The sequence below is a fragment of the Castor canadensis genome, chromosome 2, assembly GCF_047511655.1.
Source record: "Castor canadensis chromosome 2, mCasCan1.hap1v2, whole genome shotgun sequence".
Taxonomy (NCBI): Eukaryota; Metazoa; Chordata; class Mammalia; order Rodentia; family Castoridae; genus Castor; species Castor canadensis.
Genome location: NC_133387.1, coordinates 53,120,140 through 53,140,930, shown reverse-complemented (window position 1 = coordinate 53,140,930; position 20,791 = coordinate 53,120,140). Strand labels below are relative to the sequence as shown.

Sequence of the window (20,791 nt, the reverse complement as noted above, 5' to 3'; positions counted from 1 at the left end):
TGGCTAGGAATTCCAGTACTATGTTGAATAGGAGTGGGGATAGTGGGCACCCTTGTGGTGTACTTTTTAGAGTCTTTTAGGTACAGAATCTTGTTATCTGCAAATAGGGATAATTTGACTTTTTCCTTCCCTTTCTGAATCTCTTTTATTTCTTACTCTTGTCCAAAACTACACTGAGTCAGAGTAGGGAAAGTGGGTATCCCTGTCTCATTCCTGACTTTAGCTGGAATGGGTTTAGTTTTTCTCCACTTAGTATAATGTTGACTATAGGTTTGTTCTATATAGCCTTTTTTATGTTGTAGAGCATTCCTTCTATTCCTAGTTCCTTCAGGGCTTTTATCATGGAAGGGTACTGGATTCTGCCAAAGGCTTTTTCTGCATATATTGAAATAATCATGCATCTTTTGTCCTCACTTCTCTTTATATACTCTAGTTCATTTATAGATTTAGATATCTCCTTGCATTCCTGGAATGAAACCAGCTTGGTCATGGTATATGATCTTTTTGAAATGTTGAATTCTGTTTGACAGTATTGTGTTGAGAATCTTTGCATCCATATTCATTAAAGTTAGTTTATAATTCTCTTTTTTGTTGTATCTTTATTGGGTTTTGGAATGAATGTAATTCTGGCTTCATGGAATGAGTTTGGTAGTGTTCCTTCACTTTCTTTTTTATGGAAAAGACAGGAGAGTATTGGTACTAATTCTTCTTTGAAAGTTTGGTAAAATTTAGCTGTGAATCCATCAGGTCCTAGACTCTTCTTTTTAGGGAGACTCTTTATTACCGCTTCAATCTCCACTTAAGTGGTTACTATCTATTTGGTTCAATTTGGTTAGTTATATGCATCTAGAAATTTATCCATTTCATCTAGATTTTCTAGTTTATTTGAATATAAGTTTTCAAAGTACTCTCTAATGATCTTCTGAACTTCATTAGTATTTGTGGTCATGTCCCCTTTTTCATCTTTGATTTTATTCATTTGAGGTTTTTTCCTCTTCTGTTTTGTCATTTTAGCTAAGGGTTTGTTGATGCTGTTAATCTTTTCAAAGAACTGACTTTTTGTTTCATTGGTTCTTTGTATGGATTTTTTTTTTTTTTTTGGTTTTGATCTCATTGCTTTTTATTGTTTCTCTCTGTCTGCTAGTTTTGAGTTTGGTTTGTTCTTATTTTTCTGAAACTTAACATGCATCATTAGGTTGTTTACTTGAGAAGTTTCTGTTTTTTTTTTTAATGTAGACACTTAGCGCTATAAACTTTCACCTTGTATGGCCTTTGTTGTGTCCCAAAAATTTTGGTCAGTTGTATCTTCATTTGCATTCGAGTCTAGGAACTTTTTTTTTTCTTGTATCTTTCTGTCTCACTCCAGTTTCTTCTTCTGTTTCTAAGAGTCCTTTAAGTATTTTCTGTAGTGCTGGCTTGGTAGTCATGAATTCCTTTAGTTTTTCTTTTTTGTGCAAGGTTTTAATTTCTCCTTCAATTAGGAAGAATAGTTTTCCTGGATAGACTAGTCTAGGTTGACAGTTGTTTTCTGTCAGGGCCTGAAATATGTCTTTCCATGACTGAAATATGTCTTTCCATGACCTTTTTGTATTTAGAGTTTGTGTTGAGAAATCAGCTATTATTCTAATTGGGTTTGTCTTTATATGTGACTTGTTTTTTCTCTTTTGCAGCTTTCAGTATTCTTTCTTTGTTCTGTATGTTGAGTGTTTTGATTATGATATGTTTATGTGTTTCTTTTTTTGTCCTGATGGTTTGGTGTTCTGTAAATTTCTTGCACCTGAATGTTCTCTTTTTCAAGGTTAGGGAAGTTTTCAGTATTTTATTGAATAGGTTATCTGTGCCTTTTTTTTTTTTTATCTCTTCTCGTTCTTCTCTACCCATGATTCATAGATTTTGTTTTTTCATGGTGTCCCAGATGTCTTGCTTGTTCCATTCCAGTTTTCTTAGGATTTTTTCCTGCTCTTTTATTGTTTGATCTAATTCCTCTATTTTGTATTCTTTTCCTGATACTCTATTTTCAAATTGCTCCACTTTGTTCACAAAGCACTCAATTTTTATTTGGAATATTGTGCTGTTCATTTCAGATTTTTCAGGATTTCTATAGCTTTACTGAGTTCTTTCATATCCTGCATGATCTTCTTAATTTCGTTCATCTGTCTGAATTTTCTTTGAGCTCTTTTAGTTGTTTATTCATATCCTCTCAGACAGTAGGTTTTGTGTCTCTTCTTTGAGATCATTAATCATTCTTTCTCTTATTTTTTGGAATTCAACATTTGATATTTCTTCTTTTTCACTGTTGCTTAGATCCTTAGTGACGGTGTTGGCTTTTGAGTGGTGGAGTTACCTTGCTGTTTCATGTTTCTGTGTGGAGATTTATACATCTGGGGTTGTCTTTGGTTCAGCATTCTAGTCCCTTGTGTCCCCTGTGGTTGGGGTTTCATGAGGACTGGGTGGTAGTTAAGCTGTGGTGTGTTCTCTTGTCTTAAGGTTGGGGGAGTAGTGGTTCAATATCAATCCCTTCAGCTTCTTATTCTCAAGGTGTTACATTCTTTCCCCTGTTCCACATAAGGAAAGAAGGCTTAGCTACTAAATCTGTCTCAGTTATTGAACTGCAGCCTTGAAGTTATAGTAATTCCTGATGAAGGTCAGTTACTGCTACTGTTTCAGTATATTTGGTTTTCAATTGGAGCAAAGATGAATCTTCATGGTCCTGGAAGGCTAAATGTAATAAGAGATGTGATGGAACAGAGATGGAGGGAAAGATTTAGTGGGTAACAAGAGGTGAAAAGTTTATATAGTAAGAAGGGGTGGCAGCTGAGTTAATATAAGGTGTTAATTAGGAGACAGACTAAGATGGGTAGAAAAGATCTATTAGGTAATAAAATAGGGTAGAAATGAGGGGGGAGAATATTAGAAAACAATGAACAGAAAAACAAATAGTTATAAACTCCATAGAACTGAAAAAATAGAGAAAAAATAAAATCTGGGAATCCCTTTATCTATTGGTATTATTGGTATTGAAGGAAGATTGAGAGAAGGTAGACAAAGAGAAAGGAGATTGATAGCTAGGGAGTTGTTCTGGTGGTTGACAGGTGGAAAGTATGAATTGAGGAAGGTGTTAGAAAAGGAGGGAAAGAGATGGTTGAGGGTTATAAACTTGAAGGTAGTTTATGGGAGTCTCATGAATGCCTGCAGTGAGAAGGAAGGGAAGGACGTAGGTCAAAAGAGGGAACTGGGAAGTATGAAGGTAAAACCACTATTAGGATGTACAGAAAAAATGGAAAAAAATAGCTTCAAGTAAATGACTAAGAGATCTACATCACAGTTTCAGCAGCAGTGAGCATATATTTTACATAAAAATTGTGAATTTTCTATTGCTGTTGCTCTTCTACTACCCCTCTGTGTCTGGATCTCTCAGTTCACTAGATGGCAGACTTAATTGGATACCTGTTTCTGGGTTGGTAACTGGTGCTGTAGAAAGAAGGGTTTTTGTACATCTAACTCTTTGGAGTTTGTATTGACCCCTGGCCAGCCTCACCCCATTCACATTTGCATTGTCCCCATCTCAGAATCTCCAGAACTTACAGGCTGTAGTTATGCACCAAGAAAGACTTTTGTCCAGATGTCCAACCTCTGTCAGTGTTGGAATTGCAGCTCCCTGATGGTAGTGCTGCCACACTATGATCTGCTCCCTGTGACCTCTGTGGGCTGCTGCTGGGTCTCAGTGAAATTTCCCTGTTGGATATCTGATTCTTGCAGGTTTTCTGCTTGTGGTCATACAAGCTTAAGTTGGGTGGGTGGGGTCTCACCTGGAAGTGGTGGCTCCACATTAGGACTCATGCCCTCTAGGGAAGTTCACTATTGCTCCAGAGAGGGTTATTGTTCTGGGCCTCAGCACTGTGTGGTTTCACTTCTGCTCACTGGGTTCCCTGCAGCTCTCCTCAGTAGATTGCCCTCTGGGTGCCTTTATTGTTTAGGGACTGACCTTCTCTTCTTGAGCTGAAGGTTTCAGGTCCCCTAGCCCTGTTGGGGGACCCAACACCTGGCTTCCTGCTCAGCTCTGGTGCTCAGCTCCAGGGGAAGGCAGGAAAGAAAAGCCTCCCAAACTTCTTGAAGATAATGTAACCCAACTTGTAAAATTCTTGGTCTTTGGTATAGACAACAGAGAGATATTTATGGTGGATGGTTCCATAAGCTCTCTGGGGTAGGACAGTGTCAGTGGGGTAGGGTGTAATACTGAGTTCATAAGCAGTTCCTTCATGGGTTTTTGTCACTGACTCACAAAGCAACAAACTATTTATTACACTGGGAAGCACTTATTTGCCCTAGAGAAAGGGAGATGTCAAATGACAGTGAAAACAAGAACCTTAGCTGAGAACCTAAATGTATTTCTTGTAATGTATAGCAAGGTATCATTCCTCTTAAAATCTCTTTTGATTCTTCAACTTTATACATTTTTAGGGGGGAAAAGTAGCTTTTTAAGTTCAAAAAGGTTGGTTTAGAATATCAAGTGATGTGGGCTAGTAGATAATTCTTAGATAACAAAATAGGGATGAGAAATGACACAAAAGCTGAACTTCGTACTCCCAAAAATGAAATAGACTAGTTCTCTGGGAGTTGTGTATAAGATTACTTTTTAAAATTTAAGAAATGACTTCACCACTACTTGCTTCTACCAATTCTAACCATTTATAGAATGCTTCAAGAAGGTATAGGAAACAGACCCACCTGCATTGAAAGCTATGAAAGATGATAAAATCTGAAAAAAGCATTTTGTAATAACACAAAGAAACAAGACCAGAAAAGGATGCAACTATATTTAGGCTTCTATGTTGATAGGCTAAACTTAGAAATCAAGTTACTAGTGAATCTGAAAAACAAGGAAATGACAGCATAGGCAAAAAAATGGAAAGTTCAGGAAAAAACTGAAAATCACTTGTTAATTAATTCTGTAATTTATGTCAACAGTGAACCCCCAATTTCTCAAATCCTATTTTCCAAAGGGGAAATGAGAGGAGTTATATCCTGCCCATTCTTAAACAGGGGTACTTCCAAAAGCAGTTATACTGCAAGGGCAAAATTTTTCCCAATTGAAACATATCTTGGTGCATCCACGTGTAGATGTTTTGATGCAGCAAGATGGTAAACACATTTAGAATGAAAAATATCAGTGTAAAATTATTACTAATGACCCAGGACTTCAAGTAAGGGTGATAAACAGAAGAATAATCTTTGCCTCATAACCTTCTAATAAGGCCTACAGTGTTGTACTTGAACAAGGGAACAGGGATGGAAAAAGGTAAGAGGTGGGGGAGGAAAAAGGGAGGAAGAGAAAGAGAGAGGGGAGAAGGAGGAGGGGAGAAATTTTAAAAAAGGAAAAGTAAAACATGCAAAGTAAAACAAAAACAAAACCAAGAGTTTGAATCTATATTCTATGGCTACCACAGTTTCCTGCTTGCATGCACCCATTGCCTTCCTGGTCTCAAGATTTCTAAAGATGGTGCATACATGCAGCAATGCAATAATGCCAGAGGATAATTTGGATAATTTATAAGGTCCATAATGACTCTCATTTTCATTATCATCACATTACCTTTTACATTCACTGTTCCCAACTGAAAGTACAAAATGCAGATGGCAAGTTCCTTTGAGAAAGCACATTGTTTAGCTGCTTAATGTTTCAAAATGAAGATGTACAATTAAATTGTGCATAACACATAATTACTGCTTATTTACCATAGTTAGCATTAAACAGTTCATAACCAGAAGCAAGCATCTCAAAGAACTAGGAGAATTTCTTAATAGGCATGTGCCACACCATGTGTAAGATTTAAATACATAAACCATGGGCATAAGCACATTTGAACAGAACTGCTAAGAAATATTAGATTGTAGCAATGCACGCACACACACACACACACACACACACACACAAATCATCATTCTAAACAAAATTTACAAAAGTTGCAGAATGCTGAAGCTAGACAAGAAAAAGGGATTCAGAGTTTTGCTGCTCCTGAGGGTTTATTCGATTTGTTTCTCTAGAAAAAGAGGGAGAAACAGTGGCATCTAGCTTAGGGAACACATTTCTGGAAGCTGTTTACAAAGAACACACCAGCAAAAGAACAAATTCTAGTTACATTGCTAAGATATTAGAGGTTTATATTTTATTCAACTATTATTCAATATGAAACATTGTTCACAGTCAAAAGAAAAGTCATCTTTAAGCCTTTTATCAGAATTTCTCAGTGTTATTTAGACACACTGCCAGCATGCCTGTGTAAGATTACCTTACAAAGTAGATGTAAAATTCTAGTCTGTCTTTGAAACAAGGTTAGAAGTAATTTAAGTTTTATTCCAATAATACATACCTTATGGAAATAAACTCCTGAGTGTTGCTACATGTTTGAAAATAATTTTTAACATGAGAATAACTCCATCACTTTAATCCACCTCACATTCACAAGAAAACTAATAAATGTTTCTAATTACTTAATGCATGGAAGGAGTGTACAATGGACTCTCATTTTTTGGACATGATAGTTGAGTAATTTTGTGGATTTGGCATTTGAGCAAGTTTGCTATATGTAAAGACGTTCTTTAAATGAGGTTCTGGGCTATAGCTAACTTTCCCAGCATTGCAATATAGCTACTTTTTTTTCAAAAAAGTATATCTTTATATTCTCATCAAAAATGTATGTCTACATTCCTCCTAACACACACTCAAATCTTGTTAGTGATGGCAATGCAAAAATCATGAAATACCTAATCTTTTATTTCACTTTGTTAATGGCAAACATTTCCAGAAGACCTTGGCTCTTGTGCCCTGGCATGGAAGAATCCAAGCAGGACACATGGGTGTTGCAAGAAAGAAGAGTTTTATTTTACAAAAGGGAAAAGGGATTACCCACTCTACCAGGAGGGAGGGGTTCCACACCAGAGAAAAAAAGAGTGGTTTATTTCAGGTCAGTTTCATACCACCTTAAACTTGGAGGTGGGGAGAGATTACTTGCCATTATCTGGCTCAGTGACCTCAGAGCAGGGATGGAGGGGTGTGGCAAGGAGAATAGCTACATTTGTGATCTGGCGTCTTTGACCTTTGAGCCAGGGAAAGGAGTTGGGTTTGACTTCTGTATACACCCGATGGTAATTCTCAAGTGCCCCACCACAGGGAGAAAGTTCCCATTCTTTCTAACTTATTATAATTACAATGGCACTCTTAAGGCATGTCACGGAGGGGTTTCAGTCCCAAGCTTTCCCACATCTAGCCTGCCTCAAATTCCCCCTGCCTCATATTCCAAAAAAATCTTTTTGGAGGGGTTGCTGAGGGGTAGGAGATCCATCTTCCATACCTGCTTTGAGTTGACAAGGAGCTGCAGACCTTACCTATTGGGAATATTGACCCCTATCACTGTCCCTGGAGACTTAGTTGGCATCTGTTGTCTGAATGTTTGTCCAGTCTGATCAAGCTTGATCATGGGAAATTCATCTGCTTCCAGAGATTGACAGCCTTGTCACATCGTATTTTGGAATTGTGAAGTCTTCATTCTGGAAAAGACAAACCTGATTAGCAAGTTTAAGAGGCAACCCCCAATGTGAACACTAACAGGAGAACTGGAAGGGGCCCTGCCAGGTGCATTACCCAGGAAGCCTGATCCCAGATTTTAGACCATGTTTTCTAGAAACCCAAGTATTATTGCCAGATTTGGGAAGGTTTTTTTAGCTACTAGAAGATTTAATTTTCTTTTATTTTGAAGAGTGACAACTGTCAGAGAGTCTATCCAACTCTGACGTATGGCTATTGCTTTTGTCAATTTTTTTGCCTATTACCAGTCATTAAATAATTTTTGGTAATATAAGAAAGGGGCAGTTAGGCTTATTTTTCTGGTACCTGTCTTTATAGTTATTTTTGGCCCAATTTTTAAAAGGAGTAACTTGGCTAGCCCGATTAGATTCTTGTTGTGATTGGGGCTGTGAAGGGCTGATTATTTAGGGCAATATCCATATTATGGACTGAGAGTACCAGAGTATGTACATCAGTCTACTTAGAATGTAAACATTGGCAGAAATTAGTTCCACACAAGTAAAATACTCCTGTGGTCACTGGTAGAAATTAAGTTCTATGGAAAGCATATGGGTGAATCCATTATCTTTATTTTCCCCTCCAGATAAGGTTTTCCCAACATAATCTCAGTAGTTTTAATCAGGATTTGGGGTATGAGACTTGGGGCAATTAATAGATGGGCATGATTTGATGAATCCTCTAGGGGCTGGCCAAAACCAGGCATCAGTGACAGGAGGAAAATTAAGCAAAATACCCAAAAGATGTGTCCCAAAGCTCTACAGTGAACAGAACAGTGGTATCTGAAAAATGGGACTGGGAGAGGTATAAGCATAACTGAACAACCCATATTAAAGTTTTTAGTCATTTAATTTGAAGTCTTTTGGTTCCTTGGGAAAAAGAGTTTTAGGTTCTCTACTGGCTCACAGGAGTAAATGTCCTCAGGTTTGGCTTGGTCAGGAGTAGATTCCTCTGGTGCATGTTATGTTTTAACCTAGAAAGGTGAATCCAACTAGCCATTGCATGTACTTTGACCAACGTGAGTGTGGCCAGGATCACTGGATAAGGGCCCTTCCGTTTAGGCTGAAACTGGTCAGCTGGGGCTCCTTCCTTCTGGGACTTAACACATTCTCTTAGTTTAGCTGTGAGTTTTCCCCCTTTTGTTGAAGCTGGTAGGACCTTGTTTCCTAACTTTTGGGTCACCTGTTGAAATGTTCCTAAATCCATTATATACTTTATAAGACTGTCAGTCTTATAAAGTCTGCCACTAAGTTGTTGGAGAGAAATGGCCTCCCATAGAGCATTTTAAAGGAGCTAAGATGGATCTTAGCCCTTGGAGCAATAGGAAAAAGCTGGGTCCATTTCCAGAGGTCTCTTGTCAAAGTTTAGCCGAGGTTTGTTTGATTGTTTGATGGGCCCTTTCCACTTTACCTGAGGACTGGGGTCTCCATGCTGAATGTAAATCATATTTAATACCCAAGGACTGGGCGACTGCCTGGGCAACTGGCTGGGCGACTTCCTGGGTGACCTGGCTGGGTGACCATTATCACTCTGGAGCATCTGGAGTAGGCCAAACTTAGGAATAATTTCTTTTAAAAGGACCTTACCAGCTGCTGAAAACCTTGACAGAGTAGCATGTGAGTGAAATCTATCTGCTAATCCTCTCCAGGGTAAGCACCTCCCCTCTGGATTGGATCTACCAGTGGGGGCAACTTAGGACCAGGATTGCTATAGGAGCACAGGGAGCAGTCCCAGCAAACCTGTTTTACTGTAGACCTTATTCTGGACCCCACAAACAGTCTACCTATCAGCCTGTGGTTTGTATCTCAGCCCAAGTGGAAAGTGTTATGTATGTACTTTATTACTTTCCATTGGGTTGCTTAAGGTAAGACTAGTTTACCATCCATATGCCACCAAGTGGCTTCTTTATGTCCACCCCTCCAGGCAGCCTCTTTTTCCTCATTAGGAGTATATTTGGGATATACGGGCTCCTGTGTGGGAAAGAGGGCGAGGACAGAGGCTAGTGAGGCGTTTAGAGGCTGCAGAGCTTCTTGTTTAGACTTTCAGTCTGCTAGGTTTTTCCCCTGTGACGCCAGAGTTACATCTCTTGGATGTCACAGGGAGTGAATCACTGACACCTCCTTTGGTAGGTGGATGACCTCTAATAATTGGAGGATTTCTTTTCCATATTTTATTGGTGATTGTTTCCCTGAGAGATTCTTTCTTTCCATATAGCTGCTTGAGCATGTAGCACCAGGAAGGAATATTTGGAATCAGTATAGATATTGGGCCTCTTTTTCTTTCCCAGAGTTAGAGCTCTAGTTAAAGCTGTTAGTTTGGCCTTTTGGGCAGAAGTCCCAGCTGGCAAAGGTCATGCCTCAATGACTTCCTCATGACTCCCCACTGCATATCCTGCCTTTTTTTCTCCATTTAGCACAAAACTACTTGCATCAGTAAACCATTTGTCCTTAGGTTTAAGGAGTGAGCCTGCTGGAATAGGTTTGTACAATAACATGCTCACAGGTATGTTCACTCATTAGTTCAGAAGGCAGTAAAGATGCAGGATTTAAGACCTTATAAGTTTTTATGGTTACTTCTGGAGACTCTAAAAGGGTGGCTTGATATTTAGTTAACCTTTCCCCAGACATCCACAAGTGACTTTTATCTTTACTGCCTCCTTCACTTACAAGGTAATAGTGGCTATCACCCTTAGACATCCTGGCCAACCTAAGGCTGTCCCATTTAGTTTTTTTTTTTTTTTTTAAGGTAGGCTACTAAGTAAGATTTTGTTCCTAATTTTTGGGTCAGGACTCCCACAGCAATTCCCTTTTTTCCGACACATACAGTACAAAGGGAAAATGGGAATTCCCAAGGCTGGGGCCTCAGTGAGGGCCTTTTTTAGTATCCTATAGTCATGTCTGTTTCTTCAGTCCATTTTAAGTGTTCATTGTCTGGTTTCTTTGTGGTCTCATATAGAGGCTTTGCTATGCCTCCAAAGTGGATACACAGATCCAACAGAATCCTGCCATTCCCAAGAATGAAAGGAGCTGGGATTTAGTCAATGGTACCCCTAGGGAACAGATGGCTTCTATCCTTTCAGCTGACAGTTTCAGGGCCCCAGGAGTGAAGATAGAGCTTAGTTACCAGACCTCCTATAAGGAGACTTGGGCCTTGCTTTTTGAGACTTTATGTCCCCTATCAGCTAAGAAATTAAGAAGCAAAACAGTGTTGATATTTGACAGTTCCTGAGTTGGGCTACAGATCAGGAGATCATCTACATATTGAAGGATTCCCCCTTCCTTACTGTGGAAGTTCCTCAAGTCCTTTTCTAAAAGGACTTGAGAAAACAGTCTAGAAAACAGGTGAGGGCTATCTTGAAATCACTGGGGCAATACAGTCCATGTATACTGTTGTTTTTCCCTCCTAAAAGGATCCTCCCACTCAAAGGCAAAAAGATATTGGGAGTCCTGATACAGAGGGATGGTAAAGAAAGCATCTTTTAAAATACAAAACTGTGAACCATTCACTGCCTTTAGGTATATGAGATAAGATGGTATATCGATCAGCCACTAGAGGGTGGATGGGAATCACAGCCTCATTTACCAGTTGTAAATCCTGTACCATCCTCTTGGTTTCACTACTGGTAAGATAGGAGTGTTGCAGGGAGATTGGCAAATTCTTAACAATCCATGTTTTAGAAATCTCTTAATGGTTTGTTGCAGTCCTTACTTAGTGTCCTGTTTAAGAGGATATTGCTTACATTTGGGATAATGGTTGGGGTCTTTTAGCTGTATTTTAACAGGAATAGCTATTTTTGCCCTTCCACGTATCCCATTATACCAAGTGAAGGGACTTACTTGTTGGTCCACCTCCAAAGGAATTTCATGGGGCCTTTGGGGTCCATTCTGAAGCATTAGGAACCCTGGCAAATGATCCATTACTAAGACTATATCCAACTTTTTCATTATGTGCTGGCCCATGAGTGGAGGAGGGCAACTAGGGGCTATAAAAATGTATGCATAAAAAACTGAGTTGCAACACAGCAAGAAATGAGGGGGAGTGAAACTTTTAATTTGATTTTTTCCATCAATTCCCACTACAATCATGGTCTGAGAGGAAGGTTTTTCTGCAAAAGCAAGGAGAAAAGAGTAATATACCCTTGTATCGATAAGAAATTAAATTTGCTTACTTAAGACTCCCAAGTCCACCTGAGGTTCCTCATAAGAGATGACCAGCATATGTGGGAGCTGTTGAGAACTCCCCAGGCTTCTTCAGTCATGTGTGCCTTCAGCTGATACAGCCAGAGTTTTGACTGGCTGGGCCCCTCTCTGGAAGCAGAAATAGTTAATTCTCCAGTGCCATTGGTCATCTGTTTTGGAGCTTTCATGATGGGGTCCAGGGGTGGCTCTGGGCAATTCTTTGCCAAATGCCCTGGCTTCTTGAATTTGAAGCATGATGGCTTTTTGGCCTTTTTGTCTAAGGATGTCTTTTGGGCCTTGGGGGCTCCCCCAATCATGGCAGCCACTAGTTTGGCTTGCCTTCTTTCCTTACTCTGTTCACTCCTTTCTCCTTTCAGGTCATGATTGTTATAGACCTGAAAAGCAACAACTATTAGCTGAGTTTTACTAGTCAAGAATCCCAGATGTAGCTTCTGAAGCTTTTGTCTAACATCTGAGGCAGATTGATTAACAAAATGATGGTTTAAGGGGCAACCTTTTCAAAAGATTCAGGATCCAGTTTCATATATTTACTAAAGGCTTCCCTAGCCTTTTATAAAAAGCCATAGGGTTCTCTCTTTTTCCTGAATGATTCCTTTAACCTTGTTATAATTTCAGGCTTCATGGCCCCTGATTTCATTCCATGGAGGATTGCCTTTAACATATGGGCTCTCCTTTGCATTCCTCCTTTGGTGTTATAATCCCAATGAGGCTCAGTTGGTGGGACTATGGCATCTGCTGGATGAGGGTCCCTAGAAAAGTCCTCATCCACTTCCCTACAGGCACCAGTGAGAATTTTTTCCCTTTGTAAAGGAATGTAGCAGTTAGCTAGAAGGAGCTGAATATCCCACCAAGAGAAAACATAACCTAATATCAGGGTCTGAAAAACAGCCATAAATTTTTCTGGTCTTCAGTGTATCTCCCTAATTTTTCCTTACACTGTTGGATATCATTTACAGTGAAGGGCACATGAACACAAACTGATCCCTTAGGCCCTGACACTTCTTTTAGTGGGAGCACTGCTTGCAGAGTCTCTGAGTGAAAGATGGTTTTGAGTGTATGGCAGACTCATAGACAGTGGGGGAAGAGTTTGGGGAGGAGGCAGTGGAGTCATGGAGTGAGAAACATAAGGGGGAAGTAATGAGGATTCCCTTTGAGGTGCACATTATGCCCCTTGTAGCAGACGATCATCAAGGGAATCCATGTCTTCCTTCTTAAGATTTTGTTGGGGTCTAGTGATCCCATTATTGAGGTCTGGGTTTTGATATAAAGCCATAAAAGCTTGTACACATGGTGTCTCTGACCACCTCTCTCATTTTTTACAAAACTCATCTAACTTTAAGGTGATATCATAATCAAGACTCCCACTTTCACACCATCTTTTAGTCCCCAGTTGATATTGGGGCCAAACTTCATTACAGTAATAGGTTAAATGCTCCTTTTTTTAGGTTAGCAGGGTCAAAGCATTTCCAGTATTTAAGGATACATCCAAGTGGAGAATCTGTTGGAACTGAGTTGCCCCCCATTCCCATGTCAGTCTGTGAAGAGAGAGAGGGAAGGCAAAGAGGAATTTCACCCCTTAAGAGGGAATTATTCTCCAGGGTCAGTCTCTCTGCCCCTGCATGAGAGCTCCTGAATGGAATTTCCTATGTTAGCTGGTAGAGAGAGAGATGAAAAAAGGATGGAGGAAGATTTCCCTTTGGTAGAGAGTGCGATCAATTCCAAGTTCTTCGGGGTATCCCCCTTATATCCTAGAAGTCTCAATTGCAGGTTCTCTAGACCTGACTTGCCAATAAAGGCTTCCTGTAGAGATGTCTGCACAAACAAGTGGAGGGGGTCCCCAACTTCCTACATTCTCCAAGGGGCCAGTCTCTTTGGAGACTCTTTGGGATGCTGATCCTGAATGTCAACCCAACTACTATCCTAATGAAGAAAAAACAAAGGTCAGAGAAATATGCCAAATAATAGAAACAAGTAAACTCAAGGCCTTACATTTTCTAGACAGGTGCTACTACTGCTAGGCAGGTGCTCTTACCACTAGAGCCTACTGCCAGTCCTTGTTAATTTCTCTCGAGAGGAGACTTGGAAATCACCTTTAGGATCTGATATCCAACCCCATCCAACACATCAGTAAAGAGTGCTTGCCTTTTACTGGTGGATCTGGGGCACAGGTACCATGATTTTAAGGCATCCTATCCCTGCCCTGGGTGATGCATCTCCTGGGTGTGACCCTGCATGCAGCCTCAGAGCAAGTCTGGAACCTGGTACAGTGGGAGACACCTTTCCTGGGGGGAAACCATGGGATGCAGGGTGAGGGAAAGGAGAACAGGCATGTCTTCCCCGTGCCTGTCCAGTAGGCTCATGATCCTAGGCCCCCAGATAGTGTGGGTCAGATTAGGAAGTGGGGAATGGAAAAAGGGGAAATCTAGCCCAAGACCCAGAGCAATGGTCACCACAGCTGGTGTCCACTGTGGCTGGCATTGCCCAGGGCCTTGGAGAGGCCCTACTGAAACCACGTGGCTGCCTGGACCCAGTGGCCAGAGACCCTGGTACGTGCACCCCACACAGCAGCATTTTTGGGAGAGATGCAGGCAAGCTGTAAGCCTTTAGGAAAAGAGGAAAAAGAAGGAGGGAGTAAAGGGTGTGGGAGCATGGAAGCCATAGGAAAAAGGGGTTCTGCCTGAGGCCTGGAGCAGCGAATGCTATGGCTTCAGTCTAAGGTCTCATGAGTGGTACTGACCACCATCTCCACTTGGGTCAGATGGTGAAGCCATGCCCTGTAGCACTAGCCACCCCTGTTAGCCCCATATGCCTTGCACCATGTAGGGTTGGACTAGTGCAGTGTATCCCAGCATCTCCTAGCAGCATACTCTGGGTGACAAGCTGATGTACTGGGAAAGACCCGCCTGTTGGGGAAGGTGTACAAGACCAGCAGACAGGAAGGGATTAGCTAGAAGAAAGTGAATTAATAATCATAGCACTTTACCTTTTCTGTTTAATTATTGGCTGGCTTTGTTGAAAATGTTAACAGCAAACACTGTTTCCAGAAGACCTTTGTTCTTGCACCCTGGCATGGAAGAATCCAAGTAGGACACATGGATGTTGCAAGAAAGAATAGTTTTGTTTTACAAAAGGAAAAAAGAATTACCTGCTCTACCATGAGGAAGGTGTTCTGCACCAGTGGGAGGGGAAAAGTGGAGTGTGGCTTATTTCAGGTTGGTTTTATACCACCTTAAATTTGGAGGCAGAGAGAGATTACATGCCATTGCCTGGCTCCAGTGACCTTAGAATCAATGGGAGGAGCTAGGCATGTTATTACTTGGCTCTGGTGACCTTAGAGTCAGGGAAATTTGCTGGTCATGTGACCTGGCTCCTTTGACCTTTGATCTGGGGGAAGGAGTTGAGTGTGATCCTTTATACACCTATGTTAATTCTCAGATGGCCACCCGTGAGGGAGGAAGTTCTCATTCTTTTTTTATTTTTTATTTACTTTTTATTTTTTTATTATTCATATGTGCATACATTGCTTAGGTCATTTCTCCCCCCTGCCCACACCACCTCCCTTGCTACCCACCCTGCCCCCTCCCTCTATCACCCACCCCCTCGATATCCAGCAGAAACTATTTTGCCCTTATCTCTAATTTTGTTGTAGAGAGAGTATAAGCAATAATAGGAAGGACCAAGGGTTTTTGCTGGTTGAGATAAGGATAGCTATACAGGGAGTTGACTCACATTAATTTCCTGTGCATGTGTGTTACCTTCTAGGTTAATTCTTCTTGATCTAACCTTTTCTCTAGTTCCTGATCCCCTTCTCCTATTGGAAGTTTTCATTCTTTCTGGCCTATTGTAATTACAATGGAGCTCTTAGGGGTGTCAGCAAGGGGTCTCAGTTCCAAGCTTCCCTTATGTCTATCTAGCCTGCCTCAATTTTATCAAAGGAACAGTAGGAAGGTACAGAAACCATTCATGAATACTTCCTTTTGTCAGTTGTCAATGGGACAAGTTGATTTGTACTGACTGTGGCCTCTAATCGTGTTTCCCCTGAGTTTCAAATTTGTGTAATTCCTACCTCACAATTCTACTTTGGTATGTTTGATGGCCCTATTAAACTTTACTATGTTGCAAATCAAATTCTTAATGTCTATCTACCTCCAAATCTACTTTTCTTTGAGCCTCCACCAATTCATGATACGTTCATCAAACACTTTCTCAGACCAAAAATCTAGCAGATACCTTTGATTCCTCTCTTTTCTTTCTGTGCCCTTCATACTGTTATGCATCACCATATATTCTGTTACCTCATTTGATCATTTTCCCTATCCTCACCATTCATTTGTCTCAATTATTATTCCTGTCTCCTAAACTCTCCGTTTTGATTCTAGATTTGTAAAATCCCATTCAAAAAAGGGCAGCCTAAGTGATAGATTTGGAATTTAATCATTTTAGCCACCGTGGCTTTCCTGATCCCATTTGTACCATGTTTTGCCTCATCCACTAGCTTTCAAACAGCTAGTATTCCTTCTATACCATAAAAAATCAGTTCCTTTTTTCCTCTGGACATTTGTGTACTAGCTGTGAAGAAATGCACTAAATTCACATTTTTCATTCAGGTACCATTTCAAATTTTCTGTCTTCTAGAAAATTTCCCTAGAGCTACCATTCTCAACTTTGTCATTGTTTAACATATCTCCACTTCTTCACAATGATGTAATATCACTGACTGCTATCAAAATGTTATATTTATTTATTCATGATCCATCTTTCTCTCCATTTGAATATTAGTTCTATGGAAGCTAGAAACTCATTTATTTTATTCATCACTGTTTATCCAATGTCTAGAAGAGACACTTTGTTAAGACTCAAATGAATCTTATATTACCCCAACCATGTACTCATACACAATCTGTGACTACAATACTTAAGAGAGCATCCTCACTCTATGAACTGTGATTACTTTAATAGCAGGTATCTGTTATATATGGCAGGTTCATTATTTCCAGACAAATACCTGTAGCATTTACCTTCCCAAAAATATTTTATTGTTTTAGTGATCTTTTTACATTTTAGATTTTAATGAATAAGTATCTCTTAAGGCAAGACCAAGACACTTAACATTGTTCTCAGTTTGACTAAATTTTAGGAAGGCTCCTTCCTGACTCCCTAGATCCCATGACCTCCATTTTCTTAATACATTTACTTTAGAAAACTTTTACTTGTTAATGCTTTTTCTACCCCATTTACATGTAAATTTTTTAAAATCCTTCTTTGAAAACCCAGCACTATCTCAAAGACTTGGGAACAATCCTTTACCATCCCTTAGAAATGTAATCTTCTAAAAACTGCCCATCTTCCACTTTTTGTGGGAGGCTAGGGACCTAACTTCAGTGAGAACCATTTCCTTAAATTGTCACACTGACTCCTGTCACTCCCTTTGGTCAAACCAAATGAGAAAACACAGATGGGCTTTGATATCCCTTTTCCCCCAGCTCTTAAAAAATTCTTCTGGCTTTTGTTTTAGTGATGTTGAGCTCAGAATCTGTTCTGGCTTCTCTCTCCTATGGCAATAATCTTGAATAAAGGTTGGTTTGACTTTTATTTTCCATGTTTCTTCTTTTCACTCATCACCTCTGATTGCAATTTGCTAATTATCACCATTTAACAGTCCATTTGTATATATTAAAATGCATATATACCCTAGAAAACAAGCAACATTTTTATTCCAAAAATAGAAGCCAGCTCTAAAACTGCTCCCAGTTTAAACCGTCTGACTTTGGGGACATAATTACAGGCAGAAACTGTGACTTAGGTCCAATTACATGCTGGGCTCTAGATGGGTGCTTCCTGTTTCTTGGAAGACAAGTAACCAGAATTAGAATTTAAATTGTCAGCTCAAAGAAACACAGGGTCTATTTGGTTTCTGCTAGTTAAAGAGTCATATGGGAGACAAGAGGGGCAGACTCCCATGTTATCTACTTCTTTCCCTGAGCTTGACCTCAGTATTTCTTTTTCTTTTAAACAAAGGGCTAGGTCCTAGAGAAACTGTTTTAATTGTCTTCTCAATTATTTATCTTTGTGCTTTATGTAATGACTTACAGCCAGAACCTGCTTCTATTCAATACAAATGAATGTAACTCTGTTCTTCCACATTGCATATAAGTGGTGGGGTTTAGAAAGGGGAGGGAAATGGTGGGGAAAGTGAAAACCTCTTAAAATAATAGTGATTAGTTTCTCTGTTTGAAAGCTCTAAGTTTCATTAAATAGTGATGATAACCTGCGATAAACTGACATCCCTGGGACATGGGAAAAAATGTCAGATTTCCTTCTGAAAAGATCTTTTTGAAAACATAGAAATAGTCAATTCAATTTTATTCTGAAGATTTACTTCATACCAGTCAAGACTAATTCAAACCTGTCTTCAGATGCAATGAGTGTGAAAAGCTAGAACGTCATCTGATTTTCCAATATCTCCTCATCTCTAATATTTGAAACAGATGACAGAAGCAGAATATTATTCAAAATCTCTATTAAGACTGACAGTATAATTCTCTCTGTATGTGTAGGTATGCATGTGTGTGTGTGTGTGTGTGTGTGTGTGTGAGTGCACACATGTGTGTTTCATTTGGGGGATGTTTTTGATCATGTCCCTCTCCTTGCCTTTATCATATACTGGCAACAAAATGGGGGGGTGGAATTTATTTTAGTTTTCCCACAAGGAAGGTCTTGGTGCCAAATGCCATGTGAAATGATTTTACTAACACTAGGGAAGTGACATATTTGAAAAATGATATAGCAGCTCTTTGAAACTACACTAAAGAGTTCCAAAATTAATTCGATGGATAATTAACTGTTTATGGAGCCAAATCACAACATGCATGTTACAATTAAAAAAGAGTAAATAATCATTTCACTGGCTGTCTGGTTTTTCCTTGTGAACTGACAAACATCCATTACAGAATATGGAATCAGAGAACCCATTATATTTATAGCTTCTTTAAATCCATTCAAGATTAATTTGAATAAAAATGGATTGAACAATAGCCCATATTATGTCTTTGGCAAGACAGGTACCCCTAACTCTGTTACTGAAAATAGGCAAAATATAGCTTAGCACCAAATATCAAAATCATGGAATGAAATGATTCATAGAGTAATGGAAAATAATGTTTATTAATGATAGTTATGATGTTTGAACTGATTTCTTTCCTTGTCTCCAATTCACCTGATAGCAGTAGAACCAAAATTAGTAAGCTTTTAGAAGTGACACACATTTCACTAAATGAGTACCTGGTAGACACATAGAGAATTGCTTTCAAGTGAGTGTGACCGACATTTACTTTGGAGTGCCACAACATCCAAACTGACAAGTTGACACTCACTTTGCCTTTAAAAATCAGTTAAAATGTTAGTAAGTTCCCTCTTGCCAATTTCTATGGCAGGCACCTCTTTCTCCCCTCCTGTCATAGATGAGAGATGTTGCATGTCCTGTCTGTTCTAAGAGAGGTTTGTCCATCTTAGTGTCAACTCAAGAAATGGTATAATTCTGCAAATTATTTGGAATTTCTGAAATATTTTTTTTAGTATATGTTAGTTGTATAGAGATTTCATTGAAACATTTACATATCTGCTTACAATGTAACTTGGTTAGATTTGGCCCTACCGTCATTAGTCCTCATCCTTTGCCCCTCTTCTTAAACAATTTCAACAGATTTAATTGTTCTATTTTCATACATGAATACAAAGCACATAGATCACATTCACCCTCCTTCATCTCCTCTGTTTACTCTCTGCTTCCCACTGGTAACCATCCCCAAGATAGGACCTGTTTTACCTTCCTGTCCATCATTTTTTTGAGGGTATAATACTGGTTCAAAAGAGGTTCACTGTGGTATTTCACACATGCATCTATTGTACTTTAATTAGATTATCTCCCTTTATTACTTACTTTTCCTTTATTTCTTGATCCCCTATCATCCAGCAGATTTCAGTGCATTTCCTTACACCATCTTCATACCCAAATGCAATGCACTTCCATATTATTCACTCTCTGTTATTCTCTTTTCCTCTCCACCTCTTCCTAGTCCCTTCAGACAGAACCCCTATTACAATCATGACCTCTATCTACTATGTATCTAGCTATAAGATCATATGTGTATCTATGTATGCATTTGTTTTTAGGTATAGATTCCACACATGGGGAAAACATGCAACCTTTGTCCTTTTGAGCCTGGCTTGCTTCACTTAACATGATAATGTCCAGTTTCATCCATTTACCTGCAAACAACACAATTTCATTTTTCTTTATGGCTGAATAAAACTCAATTTTATATCTACTCTACATTTCTTAATCCATTCATCAGTTGTAGGGCTATTTCCAAAGCTTGGCTATTGTGCATAGTCCTGCAATAAACATAGGTGTACAAGGGGCTGTATTGTATCATAGCTTACATTCCTTTAGATATTTGCCCAGGAGTGGTATTGACATATGTTATGCATATGTCTAGATTTTTTTTTTTTTAATTTTTTTTTTCCCATTTTAAAACTTTTTCTTTATTTTTTTTTTCATTTTTCTTTTAATATTCATATGTGCATACAAGGCTTGGTTCATTTCTCCCCCCTGCCCCCACCCCCTCCCTTACCACCCACTCCACCCCCTCCGGCTCCCACCCCTCAATACCCAGCAGAAACTATTTTGCCCTTATCTCTAATTTTGTTGTAGAGAGAGTATCAGCAATAATAGGAAGGAACAAGGGGTTTTGCTAGTTGAGATAAGGATAGCTATACAGGGCATTGACTCACATTGATTTCCTGTGCTTGGGTGTTACCTTCTAGGTTAATTCTTTTTGATCTAACCTTTTCTCTAGTTCCTGGTCCCCTTTTCCTATTGGCCTCAGTTGCTTTAAGGTATCTGCTTTACTTTCTCTGCGTTAAGGGCAACAAATGCTAGCTAGTTTTTTAGGTGTCTTACCTATCCTCACCCCTCCCTTGTGTGCTCTTGCTTTTATCATGTGCTCAT

The 20,791-nt window shown here is 39.4% G+C and overlaps 1 pseudogene; it reads right to left on the bottom strand.

Moving 5' to 3' along the window:
• LOC141418033 (dnaJ homolog subfamily A member 1-like) overlaps positions 1-12,077 on the bottom strand; it is a 53,592-nt pseudogene extending 41,515 nt beyond the window's left edge.
• Positions 12,078-20,791: the final 8,714 nt, after the last annotated feature.